General features: G+C 37.5%; 1 protein-coding gene across 3 annotated transcripts in view; it reads left to right on the forward strand.

Moving 5' to 3' along the window:
* Positions 1-17,515, forward strand: part of LGR5 (leucine rich repeat containing G protein-coupled receptor 5) — a 121,702-nt gene that overhangs the window by 15,803 nt on the left and 88,384 nt on the right. The window contains exon 1 of one of the 3 annotated variants that reach the window (XM_034771486.1): positions 15,325-15,426. The exons of the other annotated variants lie outside the window; for them this stretch is intronic. The gene's annotated coding sequence lies outside the window, so the exon portion shown is untranslated. Of the gene's footprint in view, positions 1-15,324; positions 15,427-17,515 lie in introns of those variants that run through there. 3 annotated transcript variants of the gene reach the window in all.

Here is a 17,515-nt window from a genome sequence, read left to right on the forward strand (position 1 = left end):
TATATATATATATATATATACACCAATGGATTGTAATGCATGAACCTCTACTTCCTGAGCAAAAAGACCTAGCTCTTTCACCCAAGGCTGTAACAGGCTCATCAACCTCTATGTGGCCTAGCCACCACCAGATGGAGACAGAGTGTCACACCATGCTGGCCTGAGTAGTACAAACATTCAGGGGCAGAGTAAAATGAATTTAATATGACAATATTTATTTTCATATTCAGTAAAAACCTCAGTTGTTGACTATACCTGAAGCTACTGCAGAGAATTTCTAGTCTGCTGCAGGACCAAAGCAGCCTTGACCGTAGATGGCATGATATATCTGATAAACACAATGTAACATGGCTGGGCTTCTCCCCAGCCTGCACAAGCCCCTCTGTCATGCCCACAAATTCTTTTAGGCACTTTTATTTCTCAGCAGAGGTAAAACAAACAAACAGTTCTTCAGCTCACCTTGAACTATAATCCCCAGGGGATTTTACACCTCCACTTCCCAGGCTCTCACTGACTCCCCTTTGAGGGGACTCTGGGTCTCTCCTTTTCTAGGCCCAGGTACCCTCTTTTAAAGCTCATTAGGGACAGCTGATATGGCACAAGTACACTGGCCCTGCTCCTTCTTAAAGGGCAGTTTCAAAGTAGGATTTAAACAACCATCAACTGGAACTAGATGAAGCCTCTAGATGCATGGTGAGATCTCCTCCACATGACAGCCTAAGACATAAAAGACTCTTGAAATCTCAAGAGCTGAGGTCTTTCAATGTAAGACCAGATAAGAGCTAATTATTTCAACTGCAGTGATGGTCATGTATATTATTTATATTGTAGTGATAATTATTAAAATTATGAAATAGAAAAGAGCAAAAGTCCTGAAGGATTTTTTTTTAGTGTCTGAATTTTTCAATATGATTTTATAAAAGTAAATTTTTTAAGTAAGTTTATGGATATATTTTTTTTTCTTCAGAAGCTGTTGCGGCCAGATTTTAAAATTTATTTAGATGTCTGCATTCAAAGGGAGTTAAACGTCTAGGTGCTTTTGAAAATCCCACTAGGCAGTGCCTAGTAGGCACCTATCTGCATCTTTGGGCACCTAAATACCTTTTCAAATGTGGCCCGTCAGGAGAAAAGTTATGTTGGGAAACTGAAAAGTTTTCTAGGCATGGCAAGTTATCATTCCAGACTTAGAAAGGAGTTTTCAAGTTTAAGTAAACCTTTACAGGCATTGACAAGACAAGGTGCTAAATTTATTTGGCTATGTGTCTTTCAGAAGACTTTTCGAGACCTCAAATCTGAATTAGAAGACTCTTCCACTATCTCATATTATGCTCTAATGCCTTATTCCAAAATCATTATGTAGTCTGGTTAGCTTCGGTACCATTTTAAGAGATGAAATGAAGAATGGAGATCAGAAGATCATTTCCTATGCAAGTCACAATCTGTGAGATACAGAAAATATCATTGCAAGATGGGGAAAAGATTCTGAAGTTGCTTGACCCTGTGAACAATTTTCTTTTCTTTTTTTTTAAGCACGCCATATAAAATTGTGATTGACAGTCACTTTTGAAATCAGAAAACCTACATAACTGCAAAGATTGAAAGACAGGGATTAAGTCTGCAAGTATTCAGTCCCCAGATGGTGCAAAGACCTAGTAATATCTGGTGATACCAGCTGACTGACTACATTTCTTAACATCTACTTCAAAACACTGACTGGTTCTACACTAATGTTCCTAATTCAACAATATTCCAAAAACTCTTAGAACTTGGGTATATTCAAAGAAGACTGCAGTGGAGATTGGGGCTGTCCAGTCTACTGCAATTCACTGTCTGAGCTCTGGTCAATTGTCGTCAATCTTTTAAAAGGTCCGGAGGGATATAAAAAAAGTAGTGATTTTTTTGAAGAAATCAAAATTAAGTTGTCAGGTGCAGTCTGCTGTGCCTGGGAACATAGGAGTTGCCACACTGGATCAGACCAATGGTTCATTTAATCCAATATACCATTCCAATATTTGCCAGTACCAAATGCTTCAGGGGAAGTTTATTCCTAAACTTGAATATTTAATTGTAGGCTTATGCACTAAAGCAGAAATTTGTATCATGCTATATTTAATGCAACTGTGGAAATTATTATAACTCATATGTCCAAACTTTTTTTAAATCCTGCTGAGGTACTGACCTCAAATAATATCTTGTGACATTGAGTTCCACAGCTTAATTATGCATAGTGTAAATTATCAGTTTTTAAATTGTTGATTTTAATTTCAAGGCGTGTCCCCTTGTTCCAGTAATCTGAGAAGGGAGTAAACATGCCTGACTGAGATTCTCTGTAGCATTGTTTTATATACCTCTGGCTCACCTCCTTCTATTCACCATGTCTCTAAATTTAACAGTCCTGATCTTTTTAGTCTCTTCTTACATGGTAGCCTTTCTATTCCATTTTTGTAGCCCTTCTATGGGCCCTTTTTATTTCTGGTGTATCTTTTTAGAGATGAGTTGCCCAGAGAAGCTAAGAATTCCCGAATCTGTGAGACAAACTATCAGGTTAATACACAATAGCCATTTGGAACTAATGATGTTAAAGCAGCCATGTAACTGGAAACTAATTTTGTTTCAGGAAATTTACAGGGCCAAATTCTGTTCTCCTTTACAGAGGCATAAATTCAGAGCAATAGATTTACTACCTGGATAACTGAGAGCAGAATTTAATGGATACTGGTAGTACTGAAAATGGTTGTACTCCTGTTGCTTCTCTTAAATTACCAGACCTTCTAAGCATCATCAGATCTAAAGAGCTTGGCAGTTATTAGCGAGCCTCCGAAAAGTCTCAATGAATGGTTGTAAATTTTATTGAACTAATTACCTGTAATATATATGAGATGGGTTTCATGTATACCGTGAAAATGAGAAATATCTTACCTGCTTTGTTTCCAATAATAATTTTATTGTAATAAGAACATTGTTCAAGAAACTATATAGATTTTAAATATGCTCACCTGTTTTAGGTCAAATTTTCATCTTTAACATTTTGTTAAAAAGAACAATATATTTTGGAACTATACATGCCTACTTTACCATTAAGATGATGGTCACATTAGCGTTCTGTAAATAAGTGCATGGGTAAGATGTTAATTGCTCTTTGAGAAGGAAGGGAGACAAATAGCAAACACCTTGGAGTGTAGCTTCATATGGAAACTAGTTCTGCAAAAGAAGTTTGATAAGTTTAACAGTAAGTTTCTTTGTTGATTGTAGAATCTGTCTCCTCACTGCTGTAAATATGTCTGTCTTGCTAGGAATGGAGATGCAACATATAAACTCTTGGTTTGTCAAGACTTGTGTACAATACTTCCTCTAACTTTGCAGCAGTAATAGTTATCTGAAAGGATTCTGTAAAGAATGAAAGTAGATATAATTATTGGTTAGCAGCTACAAAAATAGTATGATGCTGTATGTGCCATGTGGACACAGTGTCATATTTTAGTCCTAAACCTGCTGCCTATGTGCATACATTTATATACACTGATGACAGTGACAAAAAATATGTTTTAATGCTTTTTTCTTCTGTTACCTTCACAGAGACAATACAGAGAAACTTGAATGAGAGACAGATTCCATTCCATCAATGGAATTGTTTATTAAAGTACAATTGCACCTGAGCACATCCTTCAAGTCAATGGAGTTGCATGGGCATCACTGAGGGCATAAGCTTAACACAATGGGGTGGCACAGGTGTTACTGATAGCCTAATTTGGTCTGCAGAAACTTAATAATGATGCATGTGATTGAAAGAGCAGCAGAATGAGGGTGGCTGGCTCATATTGGGCTTTGGTTTTCAGGGTATTGTTTGTGGATTATATATAGAGGATGAGAAATGAAATATTGTGAACTGTTAACCTAGTGAGAAAATTTGTCAAGGGAGAGACAAGTCTGATTTGTATATGTATTTTCTGACTTGTAAAACTGTGCCCATCACATTTGTCTCTGAAGCACATACATTTAAAAAAAAAAACTCTACAAAATTGGTTACCCAGCATTAAATAAAAATAAATAAAATCCCCAAAATTGGAGACAGCTTTTGCACTAACACTGTCCTATCTATACAGATTCTTGTATGGTCCCCATCAACAGAGTATCTGACTTTGTGTCCTCAGAAAAAAACCTGCGAAACCAAATGGCAAGTAAACCCTGTCCTGAAAGTAAACAGATATGGAACCTGCTAGACCAAAGGGGGAAAATAATTTAGAAGCAAAGGCTCTTCATTGAAAGTGCCAAGATAGAATCCATCATTTGTTTTGGCTCAAGTGCATCCACTGATTTGAACTGGGAGAATGATAGTGTTTCATGTAGCTAAGACAGGTAGCTAAATTCTGTGAGCAGGAGCTATTTGGGTTATCTTTGCCAGCAGAGCCTCTAATTCCACTGAACTGGAACTACCTGGCTCTCAGAACTTTAGATTCAGTCAAGTGTTTATGTGGAGTTTTGGGATATGTCTACACTGCAATTAAACACCTGCGACTGACCCGTGTCAGCTGAGTTGGGCTCGCAATGCATAAAATTGCAGTGTAGAGGTTACCCTGGTGAGGTCCCACAGCTTGTGCTCTAGCCCAAGCCTGAATATCAACGCTGCAGTTTAATAGCCTGTTAGCCCAAGCCCCATGAGCCCAAGTCAGATGACACAGGCCAGCTGTGGGTGTTTGATTTCAGCATAGACATAACCTTGGAGACCCTTAAGTCTAGGAGATGGGGTTTTCAAAAGCATGCTACTTTGGCCCAACTCAGCTTCTATTGAAGGCAATGGTAAAACTCCCATTGATTTCTTTGGGAGCAGAGTTAGGTCACCACTGACTATTTTTAAAAATCCCATCATAGGTGCTTACAATAGGTGCTTACATGTAAATTTCACAGCCTATGACAGTAGAGTTTAGAAATTCTGCCAACTCTTTGGAGTTCAAGTTTTCATAACAAGTAAATGCAAGATTTCCACCCGCGGCTATAAAAATAATCCCACTCACTAGTTCTTCTTAGACTTGTGAATCAAAGAAACGTTGACTTTATACATCAAGCCATTTTTGAACGATGACTAAAAAGTATTTTCCAAAAAAAGGAAAAACACTTCTCCCTCCCCTTAATGCACCACATATAAAAAACACTTTGTCCATTTAATGCCAAACTTCCACAAAATTTAATTTATCCTCTGTCTATCCACAAGAGCATTTTTAAGAGAGCCCCATCAAATTTGTGCTTATAATGGAAAAGGTCATACAGCTGGTTATGGAATAACTAATATAACTGCATATATACAATCCTAAATAAAAGGACAACAAATTTTTATCTCCAAGACTTGAATTAAATTTACTTTATGAACGTCTTAATACAGTAATGTATTCTTTCTATATTTGCCTCCTTCATAGGTATATTTTCATTTATTTTTGACATTGCAACACCAAAATGATGTTATAACAGAATAAAAGTTATGGCAAGTAACTACAGCAGCCAATTTAAAGTGCATTTGCTGTTTTAACCTTATTCCATGTATAAACAAGGCGTAATCTACAGAGACAACATCCCTGTAAAAATTGTTTGTCTTTTTTTTTTTTTTTAAATCAAGCCAAATTCTGATCTTTGACATGCATGCCCAGCTCCCAGTGAAGTCACAGGGAACCATGCAAATGTATTAAAAGCTAGAGTTTGGTCCTAAGATTTCTTTTAGGAGATAACCAAAAAAAAGGAAATGGGCCAAAATGTACTTAGTAGCTTTATAATAATAAACCATTTAAACTTCACTAAAAATAACAATTATGCATAAACAGGACTTCAATTCAGCCGGAGCTGTCCGGAGCAGAGTTCTGGTGAATATTTTCAAACCTGCGGGGCAGAAGTCCTGAGTCCCAGCCCCCCCCCCCCCATACCACAGTGCAGAAGCCCTGAGTCCCAGGGGTCCAGAAAATACTTTATGAGAATTTAACGCTGTGCATAAATGTTTGATGCGATTTTTAAGTTTAAGCATTTCTCCATCATGCTTACTGATTTTTAGTAGTGTATGAATTTATGCTAATAGTAGGCTTAAGGCATTGAGGGGAAAAATTCATGGTGTTGTTAGAAGTATAAATAGAACTCTTTCTGGTGAACCATTTTGTTGTGTTTATATCTTCTATAAGAGCCAATGATAGATTTCACTGTTCATGAGACATAGTGCTGTGCGTAATGTCAATGCTGATTAAAATCTAGTCTCATCACGAAGATCTGTGTTTTAACATTCTCTTGAATATCAAGTCTACTGCACCTGGGCTCCCAAATAGCTGAACCCCACTATAAGTACCATTATTTTCATAATTTCTTTTTATAATATATAATGATTAGGTTTTACTTATAAAGTATTATAAGGTAAGTGGAGTGGTTACCAATATATCTCATAACTTTATAGTTCATACACTCTCTTTTTAAGATGAATAGAGTTATTTATGTTTCTGGACTGTTACTTAAAATGACTTTATTTGTTTTACAGTTTAGAAAACTCTGCAGGTAGCCTTAGAAGGCCATTCAATTCATTAACATTAAATCAACAACCAGAGCTTCTTTCTGCCTTTCTGTGGGCGGATTAATGGATTTTGGCATGATTTGTGCATCTAGCAGTAAAACCTCTTGCTGGGAAAGCTAGCAAGCTTGACTAATTCCCAGCAGTGCTAACTTCATAAACTTATTTTAAGCTTTTAACTTTGACTGAAGATTAAAGGTAATGACTTCATGCTGTTACCTTTGAATATACGGCACTCTAATACGGTCATGCTTAATATGTATATATAAAAATAGCAAATATACATTGGATAGTATACATGTAACTATGAATATGTAATTAATATTATACAACATAAAGTAAACTCCTACATCATTCTGCATTATTATTTTTACATTCATGCAAAATATGATTCCACACAATAATGAGCAGCTTTGTAATTTAAATATTATTTTATATTGAAATACCTGCAAATGTTTAAGTACTTACAATATTAAATCATATAGTAAAGACACATACAAAGTATTTCAGAATATCTTATGTTTTAATGGAAAATGTGGACTATTGATATGATTTTAACAAAACTGGGTTGCTTAGGAAGGCTATTTTTCACCTGTAAAGCATTCACTTAATATTGGGTTTTTTACCATTTCAGACAGTCTTAGAATCCGTATTCAGAAAAGCCTACAGAAAGGAGAAAAGGGAGGAAAAAATATTTTCAGCCTGTCTGACAAGACTACATAAAAAGCTCATGATCAAAGGGTCTTAAGTACACGTTACTGGTGTGACAAACAACATTTTTGTCCCTTTATTAGATTTATTTTTTTTTCTGAAAACTGCAGTGGCCAGTGTATAGTTTGTGAAAGAAAGCTGGCAGGGTTGTATTCTTTGATTCCTAATTAACACCTTCAGTCTCAAAAGAGAACTAACAGAAATACCATAAAATGTTGCAGCTGCATTGTTATTCCGCTTGGTTGGTTTGTTAAAAGTCGGCTGGGCATTGGCAGCTGCAATAAAGGAAAAGCTCAATGGATGTTTTGTATTGTGCCCACTGAAGTGAAAGAAGGCAACCATTTTATTTTCAAATGGGCAGCTGCATAGTGAAGTTTAAATGGAGCTAAATGTAAGATTTACTGTTAATTTATAGTAATTGATTATAAATAAAGTAGTAGGATGGCCTAGCTTTAATCTGTTATAGCCATAGGACACAAATTTTAGGGGAAATGAATTATGAGGGACAAGGAACTAATTTTGCTGCACTTTGATAATAGAAAATGTTGGTTATAGAACTTAATGACAAGGAGCAGTTTTTAGCATTAAAATCAAGAGTACCTTGGAAGCAGCTAAGCAAGTCATTCTTTGGAAAACAATGTTTATGCTTTGAGAAGTGAAGGTATATGTTCCCTCCTTTCACTACTCTAACCTCTCCCCTCCCCCACATTATTGAAGACCAAAATTGTAATGCTGAGATCAGGCTGAATAAAATTCTGCATGCATTTTTTTTTTTCAGAGCATGGACTTGTATTTTGCCTTGGATAGTGGAATAAAGGAGGCATTTAACTCTGGTCAGATAAATCTCACTCACATTCAAAAAATGCAATTAGGAAAATATGTAAATCTAGATGTTTCATCAAATGCTAGCTAAGGGGTTACCAGTTCTTTTCTTGCATAATGACTGAACTAAAGAACTTTAGTGTCTGTGTAAGAACCATTGTCCCAGCCCCAGTGCCTGTTGGAAACAGAGTCCAGACTGGCCGTGGGAAATACCTACATATTTGACACAGGCCCTATTTCTGAGAGAAAAGGGGGTGGAATAGAAAGTATGGAGATTTTACTGTTGCATTCTAATCAGCCATGATCTGCCTAATTTGCTTTGATCAAGAAGATAAACTAATTTTCCTATAGGCTGGATAAAAGTAATTAGCAATCCAATGCTTTCATGTTTTTGAAAAGGGTAAAGAAAAGGAGAGTAGGAATTGTAATGGTGGGAGCAAAGTACATGTTTTTGACTCATCTGAGTGCATTGTTAGTTGAAAATAGGATGGTGACATAGAAGAGAGGCCCTGACTAAAGGTAGTTCCATGTGTTTGGGCTGCTATTGTAAAGCATAATCTATAATACTATGCAAATAAAACAAAGTTTCTGACGAGTAATTTATCTGTTTTAGTGTATGCAGGTTCTGTTCTTGTTTATGGAGAAAGCATACTTTAGATTTACATAACATAACATGCAGAGCTATTTTTTATGTTTAATTTTCCTAATCGTAGTTCAGTGTCATTCATCATAGTTTCTTTTGGATAATTAATTTGTTAATTGGAATCTGCCAATAAGTCATACATACATAGGTTGTAAGTGTACATGGCCATCATTGTTGGACACTACTAACTTGTTGCTCGGTAGTGTAAAAGCTGTATAACGAACTATCTGAGTAGACATCTGACTTTAAACACTCAAATGTTTGCACTATAGGATGAAGCCTCAAGTATGCTCTTTGGGAGCAGTTATTTCTTTTTTCCTTGACCCCTCCAGCCACCTATTTAGCCATGAGCTTAGATGGTTTGGGTGAGAGGTTTTAAAGTACAAGATTTTATTTCACTATAAACTCATTAAATTGTAGATATATGATAAACTGCTAGGACACAATCCTGCAACCCGTAAGTGAGCAAATAATTCTCACATAAATCCCATAATTAGCATTAGTAAAGGGTGCAGGATCAGGCCCTTTCATTTAAAACATAAATGAATTTGCAATTATTTATTTGCCACCCTAAACAGTTTAAAATTAAGTAGCTTTTACATTTTGCCTTTAATAGATATTTGGTCATGTCATTTTTGATGTTTGGTCACAATTGACTAGTACTCTGTCAGTGATATGTTGAGCATATGCTCTGTCACTGATTGTACAGTTGTTATCAAAGGCAAGCAGTCTCTGAATTGTACTTTTAGTGGAAATTCCTGTATTGGTTGGTATAGTTTTTAACCATCATTTCCTTAAACATGATTTATGAAGGCCCATTGTAGAGAGGGTATTTCAAAGGTGAGGTACTGTGCTCTAGTGAATGGTGCATTAGATTGGGACTCCGGAGACCTTGGTTTTAATCTTAGCCATGCCATTGATTTGCTATGTGACTTTGGATGAGTGATTTCACTTCCCTTTGTGTGTCTACTTAGCTAGTAAGGTCTTTGGAGCAGGGTCTTTTACTGTTTTGTATAGTAATTAGTACTGATAATAAAGTACAGTACAGTAATCCAGTACTGATAGAAGTAGGGACTTTTAGGTATTAATGTGAAACTACTACTAATAATAATATGCAATCAGTACTTGAAATTGAATGGTAAATGTTTAACAAGGGTAATTTCCCTACTCCACAAACCTTGATTCCCACTATATTTAGTAAATTAATGTATATATTTGAATCAAGGATCGGTGTCCAGTTTAAACTATGCTTTAGTTCATCCAGAAGAATCCCAAAGCACTTTAAAAATAATTATAAATTAATAATAAATAAAATGAATGAAATCTCAAAGAAACACTACCCCAACAGTTTAGGACAATTCAGGAGGTCAAGAAGAATACCATATCCAGCCACAGAGCATTTTTAGTAGGTAGAATATAATTAGCCAAATTGAAATGTTCTGCAGGACACAGGCTTAACATCCCTATTCTTTTCATAAAGGTCATGAGAACTTTGAACAAAAGTTACATCCCCTCTGAAACACAGTTCCTCCAATAGCACTTTACTGCCCCAAGGAAGATTATCTGTCACTATTTCCTACAGCACCTGAGGTTCTTTTGGAATTCACCAGGAATTTTATAGACTTCATTGGGGGTTTCATTAAAATTAGATAATATTCCTCAGCTACTGAAAATGGAAAAAACCACACACACACCCACACACACACAGCTGTTTGAAATCAGCAGGAGTTTGGCCAATGACATCAACAGAAGCCATTCAAAGTGAATGAGAATGTGTGTGTGCGCGCGCAGAAAATAATTACAGCTGAACTATATATATTGAAATTGGTTATAAAAATATTTGCTATAGTGTATTTTTGTAGGGTTTTTTTCTTTACCTGGTATTCAGAAATAAGAAAATGTTGGTATATAGTTGGCTTTTAAAAAGCGGATAGACATTAGGCAAGTTTTGTAATGAGAAGATCATATTTAAAAAATCAAATACCTATAAGGGCTGCATTTATTATTTATACTGTGGTTCTATTGTAGCGGGGGGCTCTAAACAGGATTGGAGTTACCTTGTGCTAGGAACTGTTAAAATCGAGAGAGAGAGAGAGAGAGACTATACAGAGAATGCCCCTGTGGGGGAAAAAAGCAGCCATTATAGATACTTGGAAAAATATTTTATGGTGTGGATGCATAGAAAGGGGCATATGCTCTATATCACAGACATTGCTCTTCAAAAATAAAAACTTCCAAGCACTGACAGAGTTTGCAGAATAATTTTCCCCTGCTAGCAAGACATTGGAGAAATGTTCCAGGATGACATCATCCTCAAACTGGAGGACTTCAGTAACTCAGCCAAAAATTAGTTAGGGGTCTATTACAGGAATAGTTGGGTGAGGTTCTGGGGCCTGCAATGTGCAGGAGGTCTGACTAGATGATCATGATGGTCCCTTCTGATCTTGAAGTCTATGAGATAACAGATTCTCCAGCCTTGTTTCTACCTCCTCAGATATGGAGATTTGAGATTTTAATATTTGTTATATTTATATAATACACACACACACACACACACACTGGCTGTCAAGCAATTAAAAAAATTGCAATTAATCGTGCTGTTAAACAATAATAGAATATCATTTATTTAAATATTTTGGATGTTTTCTACATTTTCAAATATTGATTTCAATTACAACACAGAACACAAAGTGTACACTGTGCAGTTTATATTTATTTTTATTACCAATATTTGCATTGTAAAAAACAAAAGAAATAGAATTTTTCAGTTCCCCCATTGCAAGTACTGTAGTGAAATCTCTTTATCATGAAAGTTGAATTTACAAATGTAGAATTATGTAAAAAAACCTGCACTCAAAAACAAAACAATGTAAAACTTTAGAACCTACAAGTCCACTCAGTCCTACTTCTTATTCAGCCAATTGCGAAGACAAATAAGTTTGTTTACATTTGCAGGAGATAATGCTGCCTGCTTCTTGTTTACAATATTACCTGAAAGTGAGAACAGGCATTCCCGTGGCACTGTTGTAGCCAGCATCACAAGATATTTACATGCCAAATGCCCTAAAGATTCATATGTCCCTTCATGCTTCAACAACCATTCCAAAAGATATGTGTCCATGCTGATGACAGGTTCTGCTCAATAATGGTCCAAAGCAGTGCAGACGGACACATGTTCATTTTCATCATCTGAGTCCGATGCCACCAGCAAAAGGTTGATTTTCTTTTTTGATGGTTCGTTTCTGTAGTTTCCGCATTGGAGTGTTGCTCTTTTAAGACTTCTGAAAACATGCTCCACACCTCGTCCCTCTCAGACACTTCAGATTCTTAAACCTTGGGTCGAGTGCCATAGCTATTGTGACAAAGTTCCTCCTCGATCTTGGTGGGTCCTGTGTTTATTGGCGGATTTTCTTGCCTCAGAGATTCACCATGTGGGTTGGGGAACAGCCCAGAGACCTTCCCCTCTGGGAGAACCCGCAGTCCAGGTCAATTGGGAGGTTTGGGGGGAACCCGGGCCTGCCCTCTACTCCGGGTTCCAGCCCAGGGCCCTGTGGACTGCAGCTGTCTATAGTGCCTCCTGCATGACAGCTACAACTCCTTGGGCTACTTCCCCATGGCCTCCTCCAAACACCTTCCTTATTCTCACCACAGGACCTTCCTCCTGGTGTCTGATAATGCTTGTGCTCCTCAGTTCTCCAGCAGCACACCCTCCCACTCTCAGCTCCTTGTGCCTCTTGCTCCCAGCTCCTCACACTCTCGCACTACAAACTGAAGTGAGCTCCTTTTAAAATCCAGGTGCCCTGATTAGCCTGCCTTAATTGATTCTAGCAGCTTCTTCTTAATTGGCTCCAGGTGTCCTAATTAGCCTGCCTGCCTTAACTGGTTCTAGCAGGTTCCTGATTACTCTAGTGCAGCCCCTTCTCTGGTCACTCAGGGAACAGAAAACTACTCATCCAGTAGTTAGCGACAAAGACCTCTTCATTTTTGTTAGGTCCCCTTTCTGAAATTAAATGCTATACAGACCTGTGGCACCTTATAGACTAACAGACATACTGGAGCATAAGCTTTCATGGGTGAATACTCACTTCGTCAGATGCATCTGCTCTATGCTGCAGCTTTGAGCTAAACGTTTCACCCTATTCGCCATAGCAGTGGGAGATAGGACAAGAATCTGGCCTGGGTCTCCACAACTGGGGATACTCAAACCCAAGAGGGAAGGGAGAGAGCTTCGGTTGTCTCTCCTTCAGTGTGGTATGGACCCCTTTTAAACCAGCTTTCTATATCCAGGATTTTTCTTCTAGAAAACAGAGAAATTACAGGATTTGTAACTATCCCAACAACAAAACATTTGCCCTAATTATGAGAGTTCCTATTTACTCTTAGCCTCCTTCCATCCAGCCCCAAGTTTCAACCAAGCAGCTCTCAAGTTTCTCAGCAAAACTGTCAGAGGGGTAGCCGTGTTAGTCTGGATCTGTAAAAAGTGACAGAGTCCTGTGGCACCTTATAGACTAACAGACGTACTGGAGCACAAGCTTTCATGGGTGAATACTCACTTCATCAGATGCATCTGACGAAGTGAGTATTCACCACGAAAGCTTATGCTCCAGTACATCTGTTAGTCTATAAGGTGCCACAGGTCTTTGTCGCTCTCAGCAAACCTGGTTCAGCTGCTGCTATCACCTACCCACAAAGAAAAATCCCAAAAGTTAAAAGTCCATGGATATATAAAAGAAAGGAAAACACTCTCGTGTCAATCCAGAAGTCTATGTCCTGTAATGGCTGTGCAATAATGTAACCTTAGTAATGGTACTTTATACTTCTATAGTGCTAGTCCGTTGTGGATCTCAGAGCGTTTGACGCACATCTCACAACACCACTGAGAAATAAATATTACTAGACCAGAGTTCTTGATTTGATGGCTAAAGGAAGACACCATGGGTACATCTACATGGCAGCTAGAGCTCCGGTCCAAAGCCCAAGCTCCAGTCCAAGCCCAAACATTTACAGGGCTATTTTTATCACCATACCGTGAGCCCCAGGATCCCGAATCTGTAGGTCCACGCTTTGACACACTCAGCTGCAGGTTTCTGCTTGCCAAGTAGGCGAACCCAGGATCACAGAGCGTGAGTGTGACTGTGTGGCTGTGTTGGGAATAGAATTTAAGAATCAGGACTTCCACTAACCACTCACTCAGGTTTCTGACAACAAAATGGGATTAAACCTGGAACAATGACAGTTGCATGTTAGAAAATAATCTGCAACAAAGGAGACTCTTATATTTTTCCAGTGTACAGAGGGGAAATTTTTCAAAAAGTGTCTAAGTGATTTAGATGTATACATCCAATTAATTTTCAATGGGATTTTAAGAACTTTTGAAAATTTTGCCCTTACTGCCTATTCCGTGTCTCTAAGATAACTTACATCAAATAAATCTTAACACATACCACAAATAAAGTGAACTGACATGTTGACATGAACAAACCTTCCCATTGTCCCACAGAAAGGAAGATAACTTGCCTTACCCAAGGAAGGGCCTGACTAAATAACTAGGCTTTGCAACGTGCTCTAAATGCCATTACTCAGACTAGGTGATGAGGGGGAGGAAGGAAGAAGTTTCTTCCTCCATTGGCCTCCATTAAAACCATCTGCCACCTTCGCCACCCCCAGCCTTACTAATATAGGGCCCACTCTAACAAACATGCCATGTAATGCCATTGGCAATGCAGTCAGCTGCAGCACCCCAGAGGATCAATTGTCAAATAAAAGTATGAGGAGGGAGGTCTCTGAATGAATCTGGATCCAAATCATGGAGAGTTTTCTAGTATGAAACCAACACTTTTTAGAACATAATAGGTCCTTACAGTAACAATAGAGAGCAAATTGGGTACATATTGACAATACCATAGAGGCAAAAAGATCAGATGCAATTATGACCTATCTGGGTGTGACCCTCTACCATTGAAGTCAATAGGAGGGTTTTTTTTCTGTTGACTTGAGTGGAGAGCAGGAAAGGATTGTGGACTAGAATTTACATGATTCCAGATATAAATATAAATCCACTACAAGACTTGTCTCTTTTTGGCTGTATTATGGGGAAGGAGAGGTTCTGTATAGCACAAAAGAAGGACGCCCTGAAAATCTCACCAGTCTGTTTCCTGCAGTGTTTTTATGTCAATCTTCATGAACTGACCAGTGTGAAGAAAATAGTGTACTAGGGGAGACTCAATGAACAATAAGATCTGAAGATATTTGGATTTTGGTTTGGATTTTTTAGTTTTACAGGTAGTGCAATTGCTCTTAATATGCAAAATACTTTAATACTATTCTCCCCAGAAAGCCATTGTAAATTTGTATGAAGTTTTCTCGATCAGATTTTCTTCTCTTCCTCCTTTTTTTATCTTTTCTCATATGAATAAATATTTCTAATACAATATTTGACTAATAATAACAATAACTTAATAAAATGTTAGGTTTCCAGTGGGATAGCTCAGAGCTCTGACATCAGAGCTACTTTTTTTTATGATTGCCTCCTGGAAATCCAGTGTCCTTTGTGGGCAAGGGGAGTGGACTTGCGCACCCTCCCTTGCAGTGAAGGCAGAGTGCTGTGACCGAAGCTGTCTGTAGATGAGAATGTGTTCACGGCGTAGGAGAGGAATGGAGTTCCCCAGAATAAACTGAAGGACTATCCTTTGGACAATGGCTGGACAATATTTTGGTAAATCAGATATGGTGAAGGAGAACCCAAGTCTGAATACCTGAAAGGGAGAAGGGAGAGAATACAAACAATAAAGGGATGTAAGAACTGCCCTAATAGATGCAAGTGTGTGTGTGTGTGTGTGTGTGTGGCAGAGGGAGGAGGGGTTGCTTGTCTGTTTGTTTGGATTGTGGGAATTTAAGAAAAATATATTTCTCTGATGTGTAAAAATTGGAAAATAGAAAAATGATGCAACCTGTTATAAAATATTAAGCCTGGTAAATGTCTAAACTATGGACTTTTGCCTTTTAATAAGAAGCCAGGAAGAGAAAATGTGGATGAATGATGATTATTGTAAAGGTTTTTTAATTACATTCAATATAAAACTAATAGAACAGTCCACTGGCATCTGATTAAGGGAAATGTAAGACAGTGTTTCATTATGTAAAGCAATCAAGTTGTACTTTAATCAGCATCATTGTTGAATTAAAAGAAACGTACCTTTCTCTTTTATAATAACATAATTGTAAAGTTGTCAATCTAGGGTTCCTATTTGAACTGATTACACTTGATAAAAATAACAAGCCATGACAAATAGAGGAGCTAGGTTTCAGCAATTCACTAAAGAATGTCTCTACCAAGCCTTTGTGGCAAAATGTCTTGTTTGCAGGACAAATGCAGAGTTGAAATAACAACCCATGAATACTACTGGTGAAATGGCTATGTACACAAGGTGAATGCTAAAGCTTTCCCTTCTGAATGGACCTTTTAATCCACGCATTATCTAAGCTCTGAAAAAGTCTTCAGTGGCCTTACGTACAGATTAATGGGAAAAGCTGAGACTCGGAGTTGGGCTATTTGCAGAAACAGTTTTAAAGATTTACTGATGGTTGACAAATGCCATTTAAGCTTTCAAAGCCATCAATATGCTATTGAAAAGGATTTAAAGGGAAATCCTCCCACTATAGAAGAAGACGACTTTGAAGGATCTCCATGGTAGCCTCTGTTGTTGTTGTTTTGTTTTTTTTACCCCCTTCAAATCTTTCACTGGCTTTCTTCAGCACATAGGATCCTGAAACGCGTGGCTATGGAAAAGGGGAGGGTAAGGCCCCTTTAAAAGACATTTTGTATATAACTGAATGTGCCAATCTGCTTTTGTTCAGCCATGAGAACTGAATAGAACTGTTTCCAGAAAAAGCCTTTTTGCTCGTGGTCAGCCTTTCAATAGCCTTTCTGCTAATAGATTTTTAATATAGGAGCTGGAAATGGCAAAATAAAAGTTTGTTGAAGATTTTATTGAATTTGAAAAATTGACCAGAAAATATTCCCTAACTTGTTTACCATTTGCTTGTACTGCAGGCATCCATCTTCTTTTACTTTGGCTTCTGTGAAAAGGTTGCTTATCTGATATGTTTTGTGAAAAAGAAAAACACCTGAAAATAGATTTTTTTTTATTAAAAATAATTCTCTGTCTCCTTCTTTCCACACCCCATTTTAAAACACTTTTTTATGCCCTGGCTCTTTCTCTGATTTATTGAATTTCAGCATCAAACCGCAGAGCCTTCTTTCAAAAATGGCTATCAGATTAAATTAGAAAAAGTTTCAAACAAAGATTTGCTGGACTAAATATCACTTTATCTTTTGGTTAAAGAATTTTAACTTGGGCAACTTTGGGGTCAGCAGCATTTGTGTCAGTTGTTAGTGCACCCATTTGTGCTACCTGCCCTTGTGCTGGACAGGGAAGCCTTTTATTAGTTACCAGTGTGGTACAAATCATGCCAGAATTTAGCCTTCAGTTTCAAATAGTTGATGTTTTCAGCTCCACCTGACTTCCATTCTCCAGCGGACCAAAATGAAACTGAATTCCTTGTTTAACTCAGTGATTTAAAACAACAACAACAACAACAACAAGGCTGCCATTATGTATCAAAAAATGGCTCCACACAGTTCTACAAGGCTACATTAAGTAGGTCACACAGAGTTATTTGCAGATGCACACAAATATGAGGAAACAAATTCTCAGGATTATAAACTGCTGTTTTAACATGAGGAAACATAGACCAGCAGATAGTGCATACCATGGAGAGTCAAGATTCCTGAGGTGAAATCT

The sequence above is a fragment of the Trachemys scripta genome, chromosome 1 (assembly GCF_013100865.1).
Source record: "Trachemys scripta elegans isolate TJP31775 chromosome 1, CAS_Tse_1.0, whole genome shotgun sequence".
In the NCBI taxonomy this organism is placed as follows: domain Eukaryota; kingdom Metazoa; phylum Chordata; order Testudines; family Emydidae; genus Trachemys; species Trachemys scripta.